Here is a 20,264-nt window from a genome sequence, read left to right on the forward strand (position 1 = left end):
CAGTATGTTTGTACCAAAGTATACATGTGGAATGAGTTACAGCTTACATGTAGTACAGTATGTTTGTACCAAAGTATACACGTGGAATGAGTTACAGCTTATGTGTAGTACAGTATGTTTGCACCAAAGTATGCACATGGAATGAGTTACAGCTTACATGTAGTACAGTGTGTTTGTACCAAAGTATACATTTGGAATGAGTTACAGCTTACTTGTAGTACAGTATGTTTGTACCAAAGTATACATGTGGAATGAGTTACAGCTTACATGTAGTACAGTATGTTTGTACCAAAGTATACATGTGGAATGAGTTACAGCTTACTTGTAGTACAGTATGTTTGTACCAAAGTATACATGTGGAATGAGTTACAGCTTACATGTAGTACAGTATGTTTGTACCAAAGTACACATGTGGAATGAGTTACAGCTTACATGTAGTACAGTATGTTTGTACCAAAGTATACATGTGGAATGAGTTACAGCTTACATGTAGTACAGTATGTTTGTACCAAAGTATACACGTGGAATGAGTTACAGCTTACGTGTAGTACAGTATGTTTGTACCAAAGTATACATGTGGAATGAGTTACAGCTTACGTGTAGTACAGTATGTTTGTACCAAAGTATACATGTGGAATGAGTTACAGCTTACATGTAGTACAGTATGTTTGTACCAAAGTATACATGTGGAATGAGTTACAGCGTACATGTAGTACAGTATGTTTGTACCAAAGTATACATGTGGAATGAGTTACAGCTTACATGTAGTACAGTATGTTTGTACCAAAGTATACATGTGTCATGAGTTACAGCTTACGTGTAGTACAGTATGTTTGTACGAAAGTATACACGTGGAATGAGTTACAGATTACTTGTAGTACGGTATGTTTGTACCAAAGTATACACGTGGAATGAGTTACAGCTTACATGTAGTACAGTATGTTTGTACCAAAGTGTACATGTGGAATGAGTTACAGCTTACATGTAGTACAGTGTGTTTGTACCAAAGTATACATTTGGAATGAGTTACAGCTTACTTGTAGTACAGTATGTTTGTACCAAAGTGTACACGTGGAATGAGTTACAACTTATGTGTAGTACAGTATGTTTGTACAAAAGTATACATGTGGAATGAGTTACAGCTTATATGTAGTACAGTTTGTTTGTATCAAAGTATACATGTGGAATGAGTTACAGCTTACATGTAGTACAGTATGTTTGTACCAAAGTATACATGTGGAATGAGTTACAGCTTACTTGTAGTACAGTATGTTTGTACCAAAGTATACATGTGGAATGAGTTACAACTTACATTTAGTACAGTATGTTTGTACCAAAGTATACATGTGGAATGAGTTACAGCTTACATGTAGTACAGTATGTTTGTACCAAAGTATACATGTGGAATGAGTTACAGCTTACATGTAGTACAGTATGTTTGTACCAAAGTATACACATGGAATGAGTTACAGCTTACATGTAGTACAGTATGTTTGTACCAAAGTATAGATGTGGAATGAGTTACAGCTTACGTGTAGTACAGTATGTTTGTACCAAAGTATACACGTGGAATGAGTTACAGCTTACATGTAGTACAGTATGTTTGTACCAAAGTATACATGGAATGATTTACAGCTTACATGTAGTACAGTTTGTTTGTACCAAAGTATACATGTGGAATGAGTTACAGCTTACATGTAGTACAGTATGTTTGTACCAAAGTATACATGTGGAATGAGTTACAGCTTACATGTAGTACAGTATGTTTGTACCAAAGTATACATGTGGAATGAGTTACAGCTTACGTGTAGTACAGTATGTTTGTACCAAAGTATACACATGGAATGAGTTACAGCTTACATGTAGTACAGTATGTTTGTACCAAAGTATACATGTGGAATGAGTTACAGCTTACATGTAGTACATTATGTTTGTACCAAAGTATACACGTGGAATGAGTTACAGCTTACATGTATTACAGTATGTTTGTACCAAAGTATATATGTGGAATGAGTTGCAGCTTACATGTAGTACAGTATGTTTGTACCAAAGTATACATGTGGAATGAGATACAGCATATGTGTAGTACAGTATGTTTGTACCAAAGTATACACATGGAATGATTTACAGCTTACATGTAGTACAGTATGTTTGTACCAAAGTATACACATGGAATGAGTAACAGCGTACGTGTAGCATAGTATGTTTGAACGAAAGTATACATGTGGAATGAGTTACAGCTTACATGTAGTACAGTATGTTTGTACCAAAGTATACATGTGGAATGAGTTACAGCTTACATCTAGTACAGTATGTTTGTACCAAAGTATCCATGTGGCATGAGTTACAGCTTACGTGTAGTACAGTATGTTTGTACCAAAGTATACATGTGGAATGAGTTACAGCTTACATGTAGTACAGTATGTTTGTACCAAAGTATACATGTGGCATGAGTTACAGCTTACATGTAGTACAGTATGTTTGTACCAAAGTATACACGTGGAATGAGTTACAGCTTACGTGTAGTACAGTATGTTTGTACCAAAGTATACATGTGGAATGAGTTACAGCTTATGTGTAGTACAGTATGTTTGTACCAAAGTATACATGTGGAATGAGTTGCAGCTTACATGTAGTACAGTATGTTTGTACCAAAGTATACATGTGGAATGAGTTACAGCTTATGTGTAGTACAGTATGTTTGTACCAAAGTATACAGTTGGAATGAGTTACAGCTTACATGTGGTACAGTATGTTTGTACCAAAGTATACATGTGGAATGAGTTACAGCTTATGTGTAGTACAGTAAGTTTGTACCAAATTATACATGTGGAATGAGTTACAGCTTATATGTAGTACAGTATGTTTGTACCAAAGTATACACGTGGAATGAGTTACAGCTTACGTGTAATACAGTATGTTTGTACCAAAGTATACGCATGGAATGAGTTACGGCTTACGTGTAGTACAGTATGTTTGCACCAAAGTATACATGTGGAATGTGTTACAGCTTACATGTAGTACAGTAAATTTGTACCAAAGTATACATGTGGAATGAGTTACAGCTTATATGTAGTACAGTATGTTTGTACAAAAGTATACATGTGGAATGAGTTACAGCTTTCGTGTAGTACAGTATGTTTGTACCAAAGTATACATGTGGAATGAGTTACAGCTTACATGTAGTACAGTATGTTTGTACCAAAGTATACATGTGGAATGAGTTACAGCTTACATGTAGTACAGTATGTTTGTACCAAAGTATATATGTGGCATGAGTTACAGCTTACGTGTAGCATAGTATGTTTGAACCAAAGTATACACGTGGAATGAGTTACAGCTTACGTGTAGTACAGTATGTTTGTACCAAAGTATACATGTGGAATGAGTTACAGCTTACGTGTAGTACAGTATGTTTGTACCAAAGTTTACACGTGCAATGAGTTACAGCTTACGTGTAGTACAGTATGTTTGTACCAAAGTATACACGTGGAATGAGTTACAGCTTACGTGTAGTACAGTATGTTTGTACCAAAGTATACACATGGAATGAGTTATATCTTACTTGTAGTACAGTATGTTTGTACCAAAGTATACATGTGGAATGAGTTACAGCTTACATGTAGTACATTATGTTTGTACCAAAGTATACACATGGAATGAGTTATAGCTTACGTGTAGTACAGTATGTTTGCACCAAAGTATACATGTGGAATGAGTTACAGCTTATATGTAGTACAGTATGTTTGTACCAAAGTATACACATGGAATGAGTTACAGCTTATGTGTAGTACAGTATGTTTTTACCAAAGTATACACGTGGAATGAGTTGCAGCTTACATGTAGTACAGTATGTTTGTACCAAAGTATACACGTGGAATGAGTTACAGCTTATGTGTAGTACAGTAAGTTTGCACCAAATTATACATGTGGAATGAGTTACAGCTTATATGTAGTACAGTATGTTTGTACCAAAGTATACACGTGGAATGAGTTACAGCTTACGTGTAGTACAGTATGTTTGTACCAAAGTATACATGTGGAATGAGTTACAGCTTATATGTAATACAGTATGTTTGCACCAAAGTATACATGTGGAATGTGTTACATCTTACATGTAGTACAGTATGTTTGTACCAAAGTATACACATGGAATGAGTTACAGCTTACGTGTAGTACAGTATGTTTGTAGCAAAGTGTACATGTGGAATGAGTTACAGCTTATATGTAGTACAGTATGTGTGCATCAAAGTATACATGTGGAATGAGTTACAGCTTTCGTGTAATACAGTATGTTTGTACCAAAGTATACATGTGAAATGAGTTACAGCTTACATGTAGTACAGTATGTTTGTACCAAAGTATACACGTGGAATGAGCTACAACTTACATTTAGTACAGTATGTTTGTACCAAAGTATACACGTGGAATGAGTTACAGCTTACATGTAGTACAGTATGTTTGTACCAAAGTATACATGTGGAATGAGTTGCAGCTTACATGTAGTACAGTATGTTTGTACCAAAGTATACATGTGGAATGAGTTGCAGCTTACATGTAGTACAGTATGTTTGTACCAAAGTATATACGTGGAATGAGTTACAGCTTACGTGTAGTACAGTATGTTTGTACCAAAGTATACACGTGGAATGAGTTACAGCTTACATGTAGTACAGTATGTTTGTACCAAAGTATATACGTGGAATGAGTTACAGCGTACATGTAGTACAGTATGTTTGTACCAAAGTATCCATGTGACATGAGTTACAGCTTACGTGTAGTACAGTATGTTTGTACCAAAGTATACATGTGGAATGAGTTACAGCTTACATGTAGTACAGTATGTTTGTACCAAAGTATACATGTGTCATGAGTTACAGCTTACGTGTAGTACAGTATGTTTGTACCAAAGTATACACGTGGAATGAGTTACAGCTTACTTGTAGTACAGTATGTTTGTACCAAAGTATACACGTGGAATGAGTTACAGCTTACATGTAGTACAGTATGTTTGTACCAAAGTGTACACGTGGAATGAGTTACAACTTACGTGTAGTACAGTATGTTTGTACAAAAGTATACATGTGGAATGAGTTACAGCTTATATGTAGTACAGTTTGTTTGTATCAAAGTATACATGTGGAATGAGTTACAGCTTACATGTAGTACAGTATGTTTTTTCCAAAGTATACACGTGGAATGAGTTACAGCTTACATGTAGTACAGTGTGTTTGTACCAAAGTATACATGTGGAATGAGTTACAGCTTACTTGTAGTACAGTATGTTTGTACCAAAGTATACATGTGGAATGAGTTACAGCTTACATGTAGCACAGTATGTTTGTACCAAAATATACTCATGGAATGAGTTACAGCTTACAGGTAGTACAGTATGTTTGTACCAAAGTACACATGTGGAATGAGTTACAGCTTACATGTAGTACTGTATGTTTGTACCAAAGTATACACGTGGAATTAGTTACAGCTTACGTGTAGTACAGTATGTTTGCACCAAAGTATACACTTGGAATGAGTTACAGCTTACATGTAGTACAGTATGTTTGTACCAAAGTATACACGTGGAATGAGTTACAGCTTACGTGTAGTACAGTACGTTTGTACCAAAGTATACACGTGGAATGAGTTACAGCTTACATGTAGTACAGTATGTTTGTACCAAAGTATACACGTGGAATGAGTTACAGCTTACGTGTAGTACAGTACGTTTGTACCAAAGTATACACGTGGAATGAGTTACAGCTTACATGTAGTACAGTATGTTTGTACCAAAGTATACACGTGGAATGAGTTACAGCTTACATGTAGTACAGTATGTTTGTACCAAAGTACACACGTGGAATGAGTTACAGCTGACGTGTAGTACAGTATGTTTGTACCAAAGTATACACGTGGAATGAGTTACCGCTTACATGTAGTACAGTATGTTTGTACCAAAGTATACACGTGGAATTAGTTACAGCTTACATGTAGTACAGTATGTTTGTACCAAAGATTCCATGTTGCATGATTTACAGCTTACGTGCAGTACAGTATGTTTGTACCAAAGTATACACATGGAAGGAGTTATAGCTTATGTGTAGTACATTATGTTTGCACCAAAGTATTCATGTGGAATGAGTTGCAGCTTATATGTAGTACAGTATGTTTGTACCAAAGTATACATGTGGAATGAGTTACAGCTTAAATGTAGTATATTATGTTTGCACCAAAGTATACACGTGGAATGAGTTACAGCTTATGTGTAGTACAGTATGTTTGTACCAAAGTATACACATGGAATGAGTTATAGCTTACGTGTAGTACAGTATGTTTGCACCAAAGTATACATGTGGAATGAGTTATAGCTTATATGTAGTACAGTATGTTTGTACCAAAGTATACACGTGGAATGAGTTACAGCTTACGTGTAGTACAGTATGTTTGTACCAAAGTATACATGTGGAATGAGTTACAGCTTATATGTAGTACAGTATGTTTGTACCCAAGTATACATGTGAAATGAGTTACAGCTTACATGTAGTACAGTATGTTTGTGCCAAAGTATACACGTGGAATGAGTAACAGCGTACGTGTAGCATAGTATGTTTGAACGAAAGTATACATGTGGAATGAGTTACAGCTTACGTGTAGTACAGTATGTTTGTACCAAAGTATACATGTGGAATGAGATACACCTTACATGTAGTACAGTATGTCTGTACCAAACTATACATGTGGAATGAGTTACAGTTTATGTGTAGTACAGTATATTTTTTCCAAAGTATACAGGTGGAATGAGTTACAGCTTACATGTGGTACAGTATGTTTGTACCAAAGTATACATGTGGAATGAGTTACAGCTTATGTTTAGTACAGTAAGTTTGTACCAAATTATACATTTGGAATGAGTTACAGCTTATATGTAGTACAGTATGTTTGTACCAAAGTATACACGTGGAATGAGTTACAGCTTACGTGTAATACAGTATGTTTGTACCAAAGTATACGCATGGAATGAGTTATGGCTTACGTGTAGTACAGTATGTTTGCTCCAAAGTATACATGTGGAATGTGTTACAGCTTACATGTAGTACAGTAAGTTTGTACCAAAGTATACATGTGGAATGAGTTACAGCTTATGTGTAGTACACTATGTTTGTAGCAAAGTATACATGCGGAATGAGTTAGAGCTTATATGTAGTACAGTATGTTTGTACCAAAGTATACATGTGGAATGAGTTACAGCTTTCGTGTAGTACAGTATGTTTGTACCAAAGTATACATGTGAAATGAGTTACAGCTTACGTGTAGTACAGTATGTTTGTACCAAAGTATACATGTGGAATGAGTTACAACTTACATTTAGTACAGTATGTTTGTACCAAAGTATACATGTGGAATGAGTTACAGCTTACATGTAGTACAGTATGTTTGTACCAAAGTATACATGTGGAATGAGTTGCAGCTTACATGTAGTATAGTATGTTTGTACCAAAGTATACATGTGGAATGAGTTGCAGCTTACGTGTAGTACAGTATGTTTGTACCAAAGTATACACATGGAATGAGTTACAGCTTACATGTAGTACAGTATGTTTGTACCAAAGTTTACACGTGGAATGAGTTCCAGCTTACGTGTAGTACAGTATGTTTGTACCAAAGTATATATGTGGCATGAGTTACAGCTTACGTGTAGTACAGTATGTTTGTACCAAAGTATACACATGGAATGAGTTACATCTTACTTGTAGTACAGTATGTTTGTACCAAAGTATACATGTGGAATGAGTTACAGCTTACATGTAGTACATTATGTTTGTACCAAAGTATACATGTGGAATGAGTTACAATTTACATGTATTACAGTATGCTTGTACCAAAGTAATCATGTGGATTGAGTTGCAGCTTACATGTAGTACAGTATGTTTGTACCAAAGTATATATGTGGAATGAGTTACAGCATATGTGTAGTACAGTATGTTTGTACCAAAGTATACACGTGGAATGAGTTACAGCTTACATATAGTACAGTATGTTTGTAGCAAAGTATACACGTGGAATGAGTTACAGCTTATGTGTAGTACTGTAAGTTTGCACCAAATTATACATGTGGAATGAGTTACAGCTTATATGTTATACAGTATGTTTGTACCAAAGTATACACGTGTAATGAGTTACAGCTTACGTGTAATACAGTATGTTTGTACCAAAGTATACGCATGGAATGAGTTACGGCTTAAGTGCAGTACAGTATGTTTGCACCAAAGTATACATGTGGAATCTGTTACATCTTAAATGTAGTACAGTATGTTTGTACTAAAGTATACACATGGAATGAGTTACAGCTTATGTGTAGTACACTATGTTTGTAGCAAAGTATACATGTGGAATGAGTTACAGCTTATATGTAGTACAGTATGTTTGCACCAAAGTATACATGTGGAATGAGTTACAGCTTTCGTGTAATACAGTATGTTTGTACCAAAGTATACACGTGAAATGAGTTACAGCTTACATGTAGTACAGTATGTTTGTACCAAAGTATAGATGTGGAATGAGTTACAGCTTACGTGTAGTACAGTATGTTTGTACCAAAGTATACACGTGGAATGAGCTACAACTTACATTTAGTACAGTATGTTTGTACCAAAGTATACACGTGGAATGAGTTACAGCTTACATGTAGTACAGTATGTTTGTACCAAAGTATACATGTGGAATGAGTTGCAGCTTACATGTAGTACAGTATGTTTGTACCAAAGTATACATGTGGAATGAGTTGCAGCTTACATGTAGTACAGTATGTTTGTACCAAAGTATATACGTGGAATGAGTTACAGCTTACGTGTAGTACAGTATGTTTGCACCAAAGTATACACGTGGAATGAGTTACAGCTTACATGTAGTACAGTATGTTTGTACCAAAGTTTACACGTGGAATGAGTTCCAGCTCTCATGTAGTACACTATGTTTGTACCAAAGAATACACGTGGAATGAGTTACAGCTTACATGTAGTACAGTATGTTTGTACCAAAGTATATACGTGGAATGAGTTACAGCGTACATGTAGTACAGTATGTTTGTACCAAAGTATCCATGTGACATGAGTTACAGCTTACGTGTAGTACAGTATGTTTGTACCAAAGTATACATGTGGAATGAGTTACAGCTTACATGTAGTACAGTATGTTTGTACCAAAGTATACATGTGTCATGCGTTACACCTTACGTGTAGTACAGTATGTTTGTACTGAAGTATACATTTGGAATGAGTTACAGCTTACTTGTAGTACAGTATGTTTGTACCAAAGTATACATGTGGAATGAGTTACAGCTTACATGTAGTACAGTATGTTTGTACCAAAGTTTACACGTGGAATGAGATACAACTTACGTGTAGTACATTATGTTTGTACAAAAGTATACATGTGGAATGATTTACAGCTTATATGTAGTACATTATGTTTGTACCAAAGTATACATGTGGAATGAGTTACAGCTTACATGTAGTACAGTATGTTTTTTCCAAAGTATACACGTGGAATGAGTTACAGCTTACATGTAGTACAGTGTGTTTGTACCAAAGTATACATGTGGAATGAGTTACAGCTTACTTGTAGTACAGTATGTTTGTACCAAAGTATACATGTGGAATGAGTTACAGCTTACATGTAGCACAGTATATGTGTACCAAAATATACTCGTGGAATGAGTTACAGCTTACAGGTAGTACAGTATGCTTGTACCAAAGTACACATGTGGAATGAGTTACAGCTTACATGTAGTACTGTATGTTTGTACCAAAGTATACACGTGGGATTAGTTACAGCTTATGTGTAGTACAGTATGTTTGCACCAAAGTATACACTTGGAATGAGTTACAGCTTACATGTAGTACAGTATGTTTGTACCAAAGTATACACGTGGAATGAGTTACAGCTTACATGTAGTACAGTATGTTTGTACCAAAGTATACACGTGGAATGAGTTACAGCTTACATGTAGTACAGTATGTTTGTACCAAAGTACACACGTGGAATGAGTTACAGCTGACGTGTAGTACAGTATGTTTGTACCAAAGTATACACGTGGAATGAGTTACCGCTTACATGTAGTACAGTATGTTTGTACCAAAGTATACACGTGGAATTAGTTACAGCTTACATGTAGTACAGTATGTTTGTACCAAAGATTCCATGTTGCATGATTTACAGCTTACGTGCAGTACAGTATGTTTGTACCAAAGTATACACGTGGAATGAGTTACAGCTTACATGTAGAACAATATGTTTGTACCAAAGTACACATGTGGAATGAGTTACAGCTGACGTGTAGTACAGTATGTTTGTACCAAAGTATACACGTGGAATGAGTTACCGCTTACATGTAGTACGGTATGTTTGTACCAAAGTATACACGTGGAATTAGTTACAGCTTACATGTAGTACAGTATGTTTGTACCAAAGATTCCATGTTGCATGATTTACAGCTTACGTGCAGTACAGTATGTTTGTACCAAAGTATACACATGGAAGGAGTTATAGCTTATGTGTAGTACATTATGTTTGCACCAAAGTATTCATGTGGAATGAGTTGCAGCTTATATGTAGTACAGTATGTTTGTACCAAAGTATACATGTGGAATGAGTTACAGCTTAAATGTAGTATATTATGTTTGCACCAAAGTATACACGTGGAATGAGTTACAGCTTACGTGTAGTACAGTATGTTTGTACCAAAGTATACACATGGAATGAGTTATAGCTTACGTGTAGTACAGTATGTTTGCACCAAAGTATACATGTGGAATGAGTTATAGCTTATATGTAGTACAGTATGTTTGTACCAAAGTATACACGTGGAATGAGTTACAGCTTACGTGTAGTACAGTATGTTTGTACCAAAGTATACATGTGGAATGAGTTACAGCTTATATGTAGTACAGTATGTTTGTACCCAAGTATACATGTGAAATGAGTTACAGCTTATATGTAGTACAGTATGTTTGTACCAAAGTATACACGTGGAATGAGTTACAGCTTATGTGTAGTACAGTATGTTTGTACCAAAGTATACATGTGGAATGAGTTACAGCTTATATGTAGTACAGTATGTTTGTACCAAAGTATACATGTGGAATGAGTTACAGCTTAAATGTAGTATAGTATGTTTGCACCAAAGTATACACATGGAATGAGTTACAGCTTAAATGTTGTACAATAGATTTGTCCCAAAGTATACATGTGGAATGATTTACAGTTTACATGTAGTACAACATGTTTGTACCAGAGTATACACGTGGAATGAGTTACAGCTACCATGTAGTACAGCATGTTTGTAGCAAAGAATACATGTGGAATGAGTTACAGCTTACATGTAGTACAGTATGTTTGTACCAAAGTGTACATGTGGAATGAGTTACAGCTTACATGTAGTACAGTATGTTTGTACCAAAGTATACACGTGGAATAAGTTACAGATTATGTGTAGTACAGTATGTTTGTACCAAAGTATACATGTGGAATGAGTTACAGCTTATGTGTAGTACAGTATGTTTGCACCAAAGTATACATGTGGAATAGGTTACAGCTTACAAGTGGTATAATATGTTTGTACCAAAGTGTACACATGGAATGAGTTACAGCTTACATGTAGTACAGTATGTTTGTACCAAAGTATACATGTGGAATGAGTTACAGCTTACATGTAGTACAGTATGTTTGTACCAAAGTATACACGTGGAATAAGTTACAGATTATGTGTAGTACAGTATTTTTGTACCAAAGTATACATGTGGAATGAGTTACAGCTTACATGTAGTACAGTATGTTTGTACCAAAGTATACATGTGGAATGAGTTACAGCCTACGTGTAGTACAGTATGTTTGTACCAAAGTATACATGTGGAATGAGTTACAGCTTACATGTAGTACAGTATGTTTGTACCAAAGTATACATGTGGAATGAGTTACATCTTACGTGTAGTACAGTATGCTTGTACCAAAGTATACATGTGGAATGAGTTACAGCTTACATGTAGTACAGTATGTTTGTACCAAAGTATACACGTGGAATGAGTTACAGCTTACGTGTAGTACAGTATGTTTGTACCAAAGTATACATGTGGAATGAGTTACAGCTTATATGTAGTACAGTATGTTTGTACCAAAGTGTACACGTGGAATAAGTTATAGCTTACGTGTAGTACAGTATGTTTGTACCAAAGTATACATGTGGTATGAGTTACAGCTTACATGTAGTACAGTATGTTTGTAACTAAGAATACATGTGGAATGAGTTATAGCTTACATGTAGTACATTATGTTTGTACCAAAGTACACATGTGGAATTAGTTACAGTTTACATATTGTACAATATATTTGTACAAAAGTATACATGTGGATTGAGTTTCAGCTTACATGTAATACATCATGTTTGTACAAAAGTATACATGTGGAATGAGTTACAGCTTTCATGTAGTACAGTATGTTTGTACAAAAGTATACATGTGGATTGAGTTTCAGCTTACATGTAGTACTGTATGTTTCTATCAAAGTATACACGTGGAATAAGTTACAGCTTACATGTAGTACAATATGTTTGCACCAAAGTATGCACATCGAATGAATTACAGCTTACATGTAGTACAGTATGTTTGTACCAAAGTATACATGTGGAATAAGTTACAGCTTATATGTAGTATACTATGTTTGTACCAAAGTATACACATGGAATTAGTTACAGCTTACATGTAGTACAGTATGTTTGTACTAAAGTATACACATGGAATGAGTTACAGCTTATATGTTGTACAATATGTTTGTACAAAAGTATACATGTGGAATGAGTTACAGCTTACATCTAGTACAGTATGTTTGTACCAAAGTATATATGTTGAATGAGTTACAGCTTACATGTAGTACAGTATGTTTGTACCAAAGTATACATGTGGAATGAGTTATAGCTTACGTGTAGTACAGTACATTTGTACCAAAGTATATGTGTGGAATGAGTTACATGTAGTACAGTATATTTGTACCAAAGTATACATGTGGCATGAGTTACAGTTTACATGTAGTACAGTATGTTTGTACCAAAGTATACATGTGGCATGAGTTACAGTTTACATATAGTACAGTATGTTTGTACCAAGGTATACACATGGAATGAGTTACAGCTTACATGTAGTACAATATGTCTGCACCAAAGGATACACATGGAATGAGTTACAGCTTACATGTAGTACAGTACTTTTGTACTAAAATATTTACATGGAATGAGTTACAGCTTACATGTTGTACAATATGTTTGTACCAAAGTATACTCTTGGAATGAGTTACAACTTACATTTAGTACCGTATGTTTGTACCAAAGTATATATGTGGAATGAGTTACAGTATTTTTCTACTAAAATATACATGTATGAGGTTCTAGGACAACTGGTGTGTGTCATTCTCTCCATGGTGTTGTGGAGTACAAGCTGCGATTGTCTTCTCATCATTAAGTTAAATATGCTCAAGGTGACCAGCATAATGTACCACAGGATGCATCTTATCTTTTATTATGTTCATGGTTTTCATGGAGAGGATGTCAAGGTCCATCTGGGTTTTGAAGATTATCCAGTTTGGAAATCTGATGGTTAAATCTTTGTTGTTTGCAGGCTGTGGTGACCTGATGTTCTCAAGTGACATTGACCTCCTTCATGTGTGGCTGCAGCTCAATGCTTAGTCCAAATCAGCAGTCCTGTCTTATCTCCTGGGAGAAGTGTAGATTGACCTCTGTACTTAAAAGGACTAGAGTTATGCCATGTGTAAGGAATAAGTATCTTGATGGCTTGTTCACAAGTCAGGGTAGTAGGAATCAGGAGGTTCACTAGTAAATAGTAATGGTGGCATTAATGCTGCAGGACCTGTTTAGTTCTGTGAAAGGGAAGTGAAGTAAGAATCATAAGATGAAGCTTTTCTTACTACCTGGTCCTTGTCCCTGTCCTCACTAATGTTCAAGAACTTTTGTTGCTAAGCAAAAGGATGTGATTAAAGATACAAGCAGTAGAAATGAGGCTCCTTCATGAAGTAATTTGTGCTCATTTTCCATGACAGAGTGAGGAGCTTTTGCAAGTGAGGAGGATATCAGAGTCGATCCATTGCTCCTCTGGCTTGAGAAAAGTCAGGATGTAATTTTTGCCCCTGCTCTGGGAGTTTAGAAGGCATGACTCTCTAGGACCGAACCCACAACGTACTGAAAAGATTATATTCTCCATCTTACCTGGAACTACCTTTGCTGTCACAGAATGAGTTGTAGTCTTTTGCCAGGGATGAGGAAGTCTGTTGTCACCTGCTGAGCTTGCTACCACTTTGAGAGTTATTGGGACAAGCAGTGTAGAAAATGAAGGAATGAGAGGTTCATCTGGCTTTGTCACAAGAATAATCTGTCAGTATTTATGAGCATAGATTGCCTCTGATGGCTTCTATCCTGTGTCAGAGAAAATGACCATTAGGATAACTTGAAATGATAAAAGAAACAAAAATACACTTTTTCTGCTTTTAATGTTGGATCTGTACCTTGCAAACTACTGTTTGAATGCACGAATGCCTGACTGAAGATTTTGTGGAATAATTCCAATATTTAAACACATGGAATGCATTCTATAATGCCAGGACTACTTTAGATGAAGGAGTAGCTAGAAGAACATACAGGGTATAATCCTGTGGTACTGCAGTAGAGAAACTTTTTGGGAGCTAAACAGTTATCAACAGACTGCACTACTTGGACTTGCAAAGATCTGATAACCAGCATACATATAGAAGGCCATTACCTCAGTAGACCAAATTTTTATGTACACACCTATTCTGTTTTTTGTAATGCAAGTGGGGGAGTAATAAGATGTTAATTTTACTGTTGCACCCTGTTTGAAAGCCATAATAGTGAGAGGGCTTGTCAATGAGTCAACACAGTTTACCAAATGCTTAACCCATATGGACTGTACTGATCTGCAGGCCCGTGCCATTCCTTGTAGGACTTCTATCTACCAGTCTCTATTTGACAGTCTCTGGACTTCCGTTAGTCTATATGGGTTGAGTATATGATGCATCGAAAACCATTTTTTTCCTCCGCATCCAGACATCATGCTTGGTGTCAGCATATGATATTGCTTTCCACTGAAAACTAGTAAATTCAATTTACAAATCATATTTATACCAGCCTCTGGGCTCTGTGTAATAGCAAGCTGCTCCTGTATAACATATTTACTTGCATTTCTCTGGGCTTCATATGAGGCCATGGGATGTCTAGTATTTTGTTAACTGATCTGCAGACCACATTGTCTTCCACTACTTATTGCCCTGCAGAAGACTGGGAAGAAGGTCATATAAATATACCAACATTTTGGAGACTGGCAGTGTGAGATGGATAAAGGTACCATCAGTAGGTCATCTCCTATCTACTTCCTCACTATACATTCAAGGAATTCGTTAATGTAGCTCTCTGTCATTTATTTATTTTATTTTACATTTGTTAACCGGGGGGGTGTCTGACTGAGCCGAAAAGGTCCTTTTTCAGCAGAGGCCCAGAGAGAAAAGCTCCAGAAAGAAAAATTACAGATACATTTAGTTATTTAGACATGATCAGTATACACACAAATTACAAAAGACATGTTTTTGCAGTGGTATGCAGCGCATCAACAGTGGAGAGAACAAACAAAAAAATATTAATTTAAAAATAAAGGTAATTAATAGATTTGTGGTGTACAGCTGAAATCTTGAACATAGGTAGAATACATACACAGTACACAGGTGCAATACATACATTATAGATTAGTCAGTGTTTGTGAGTAAGATTGAAAACTATTATCAAGTACTCTAGATTTAGTATGTATACCTTATCCACTTTCACTAGCCAGGGGAGCAATCATGGCACTGCCAACTTTGCTTGAGATGTTGCCTGATGAGGTCTTTAAAGGAGGCTTTGGATGATGTGTTTTGAATGTTTCTGGGGACAGAGTTCCATTTTTTAGCCACTGAACTACTGTATAGTGCATCTCCAAAGTTATTGCAGCTGTTGTTGACTTCTAGTAGTAGTTTGCTTGATGATCTAAGAGGCCTTTTGGCTGAGTGATATACTAGGTTTTTGAGGGCAGGACACTTATTGAGGAGGTAATAGATCGAATGACAGAGGCAGAGCTGATTGTAGGTTAGGAGGTTGGTCAGTTCAAACCAGTGGAGCTGTCTCAAAGCAGTACAGTGATGAGTTCTATAGGAGCAATTTGCAGCAAAGTGGGCATTTCTGTTATAGCAGGCTTCCATTTTGCTTAGTTCAATTTTGTTGAGATTAGTCAGAATGGGAGATGCATAGAGTAGGGTGGATAGAAGTTGGGAGCGAGCAATGGCTGATCTTGTGTTGTTGGTAAGAAATTGTTTGATACGATAGAGTGATCCCAGTTTGGCATGCAATTTTTTAATAGTTAAGTTGAAATGACTATCAAATTGTAGGTGGGATTCTATGGTTATTCCCAATAGCTTAGCCTGTGCCACTGGAGCGATTGGAGTAGCATTTGTGGAGTAGGTAGTGAATTGACTGTTATCAGTGTTTTTGTTAGAACTGGTTATAATCATAAGCTGAGTTTTCTTTGGATTGAGGATAAATTGGGGTTTGGTAAGGTAGTTTTTAACATCAGAGAATGCTAGTTGAGTTGTTTGCAGGAGGGTGGGAATGTTTTGTGCAGCACAGATTAAGGTAATGTCATCTGCATACTGAATGATAGATGCATGCTGTGTGGATGTATGGAGGTCATTTGTGAAGACTGTCAATAGTAGTGGTCCTAAGATAGAACCCTGTAGGACTCCCATAGTTATGGGCAGCTGAGGAGAGAGAGAATTTTCCCATTTCACAGCTTGGTACCTGTCGGTTAAGTAGCTTTGGAACCAGGTAAGAGTGGAATTTGATAGGTGATATTGGTTTAGTTTGTTTAGCCAGATTTGGTGTGAGACTGTGTCAAATGCTTTGGACATATCCAAAAAAAGAGTTGACACCTGTAGGCCTTCATTTTTGAGATGGTTTACTGTGTCTGTAAAGCAGAGGAGGGCTGTAGTGGTACTATGGGCAGGTCTGAAACCATGCTGAGTAGGTGACAGGATGTTGCTGTCTAGGGGATATTTTAGCATCTTGGTATGGATGCATTTTTCTAGGGTTTTGGCCAGGGGGGAGAGTAAAGCAATGGATCTGTAGTTATTAAGTTCAGTGGAGGTCCTGCCTTTATGCATGGGCATAACATAAGATATTTTCCAGAGTTTGGGCACATAGTTTTCAACAATTGATCTGTTTATGAGGGTGGAGACTGGGATAGCAATAGCATCTGCTGTGAGTTTCAAGAAATAGCTGGGGAGTAGGTCGGCTGATGTTGATGAGGTTTTTAGTTTGGAGAGCATGCTTTTGATTGAAGCACTGGAAACTGTTTTGAGGGTAAAGCTTGTATTAGTGTTTGTGTTTTGGGGGGGGGGTGGATAGTGAGGAAGGAACTGTCCTGTGATACTAAGGATAGAATTGAGTTCACAAAGTGGAAGTTGAATTGTGTTTTGATGGGAACTTTAGTGTCAGGGGTGGTTGGTTTGGGGGTAGCCTTTTGGGTGGATTTTAGTAGCTGGTTAACATTTTTCCAAAATTTTGGGGGGTTGTGTTGGTATTTAGTTTGTAATGCTGTGTAGTAGGATTTTTTGTCCAGCCTAATGCATTTTTTGCACGGTTGAGCAGTTCTTGGTACTTAGTTAGGCTTTGTGTTTCTTTGTTTTTTTGATACTAAAGCCAGGCAGTATCTGTGGACTTGAGGATTTGTTTGGTTTCTTTACTGAGCCAGGGGTTTGTAGAGGTTCTAACCTTGATTTTGCGCAATGGAGCAACAGTGTCTAGGTGTTGTAAAAATGTTTTGTTGAAATATGCTACAGCCTGGTCAAGTGGGAGGGTTTTTAGGGGGGGGGGGTCCAGTCACAGTCACAGAGTAAAGTGTTGAGGACCTCAGGAGAGAATTTTTTTGTGTTTCTAGTGGATATATATAGCTAGTGGTTTTGTATATGCTTGTTCTTAAGGTGTCTGGGAGACTGCCTGCGTGAGGGTACAATGTGAGGTTGTTAGTTAGGCCCCAGTCAAGGATGGATTCCCTTTTAGATTTTTTATCACATCTAGTTGGAATTTGGACTAGCTGCTGGTAGCCATGGAGATTTTTTAGATTACTTGGTGGTTTTGATATACAGGTGAACCAATCTAGGTTGAAGTCCCCCAGAATAAGTGTTTCTTGTGAGTATGTGGAAGAACATCATGATAAGAAGTCTTCAAGGCTAGCAGGTGTATTACCAGATTGAATATAGATCACAATTGTGGTGATGACCTTTTTAGGGTGAAGTTGAAGTTGTGAGATAAGTATGTCCCAATTATTGGGGGAGGGGTAGGAGTTTGGTAATTGACGTACAAAGTTGGACTTGTACAGTAAGGCAGTCCCACCCCCTTTACGAAGTGGTCTGTCTTGTCTAATGATATTGTAGCCGGTAGGCAGAACTTTTGAGTTAGCTATGTTTTTATTTAGTCAGGTTTCTGTTAAAGCAGCTATGTCTGGGGAGTAGGGTGCTATTGTGGCCTGGAGTTCAGATATTTTATTTTTGATACTTCTAGTATTAATATTTAGCATTAAAAGATGGTTGGTTTTGCTGCTGTTGTTGATTTGCCCAGGGATGAAGATAGTGGGGATGTTATGTTCTGACATTTGGTGGGGATGTTATGTTTTGACATTTGTGTTGGAGCAGTTTGTGTTGGACAGGATGGATTTGGGCCTGAGTCGGGGTGGATATCCCCACATATAGTGAGCCTTGTGTTAAAGTAGTGATACAGATGTTGGAGTTTGGTGAGGAGTGTGAGAAAGTATTGTGTTTTTTTTTTCTGGAGTAGTAATGAAAGCATATGTGTTTAGTTCTGAATTGGTCCATTATGTAGTTCTTGAACAATTGTGGGCAGATATTATTTTAATGTATGGTGTCTGTATATGAGAGTGCATAATGTAGTGTTGTGCTACTAAGTTTAGGGATATTGCTAGAGTGATAAGTTATGGTGCTGTAAAGAATTATGAGAAAACAGACTGGGCTTAGTTGTGTGATAGTCATGGTTATAAAGTTTAAGTTGGTTCTAGGTGGGGGGGGTCTGAATAGGAATTATTGGGTTGTACTATATGTGGATGGGGACGTAGTGTGTGTGTAATGTAAAAAATACCTAGTGGGAATGAGAGTGATTGGGAGTATTTTGTGTGGAGCAAGTTGGTGTGGTATAATGTGATATGACTTGGGGAGCTGTGATTGGTGGAGGTGATGTGAGGGTGAGTTGTGGGTGTGGCTGTGATTACTATAAATGCAGAGATAGTGGGGGTGAGAGGGAATAGGGGGCAGGGCAGGGGAGTGGAGAGAGCCCGAGCGTTAGCGAGGGTGAATGAAATGGGGCAGAGCCCACCAAGACAAGCAAAAAAAGTATTACTTTACAAATCTGAACACTTTAAACAAATTCCTGAGGTCTAATGGCTTACCAGCAAGCAGAATTTAATTGCTGAAGAGCATCCTGGTGGGAGACTAGAAATTTAAAGATGGCTCCATGCTCAGCAGGATTCTAATATAGGCTTAGTATTGGGGGAGGGAGATAGCATAAGGGGTGTAAATCAGGTGGAATGCAATGAAACCAGAGAGGCAATCAGTGGAAATCAGTGAAGGCCTCAGAGGGGGTAAGTAATAATTCAAACTACCTGTAAAGTGAAGGAGAGAAGAGACAGCAAAGTTGATTAAGGTTGGGAGTGTGTCTTCACATTGACTTGCTGATTAGTAGCCAGTTTATGCACAGATTAGAGTAGGGAGATACATTAGCAATGGAGGGGAATGTATAGAGATGCAAATAAACAGATGGGCCTCCAAGTGATACAAACTAAGGCAGAAAGCACTGAGGGGGCTGCTTGATGGTTAATTTAGTAACAGGGATTTGAACTAAATATATACTGTCTATTGGACAGTTAGGATTACTGTACTAGCTGGGGGGGGGGGGCACACAATGCTACAACAGTCAGTTTTATTAGCACGCTGAGAACTACTAAGAAATACTGATAATGTAATAGCTTCACTCTCATAAAATATACAAACAGAATGCCTGGGTGGACTGACCCTGCTCTTGATGCTCAAAATGTATACCCTTGTTTAGTTTGCAGTACTGATTCCTTCTTATACTGTATGGGTGGAGTGGTAGCCGC

This window comes from Protopterus annectens, chromosome 8.part0, assembly GCF_019279795.1.
Source record: "Protopterus annectens isolate FY-2018-M chromosome 8.part0, PAN1.0, whole genome shotgun sequence".
Classification (NCBI taxonomy): Eukaryota; Metazoa; Chordata; order Ceratodontiformes; family Protopteridae; genus Protopterus; species Protopterus annectens.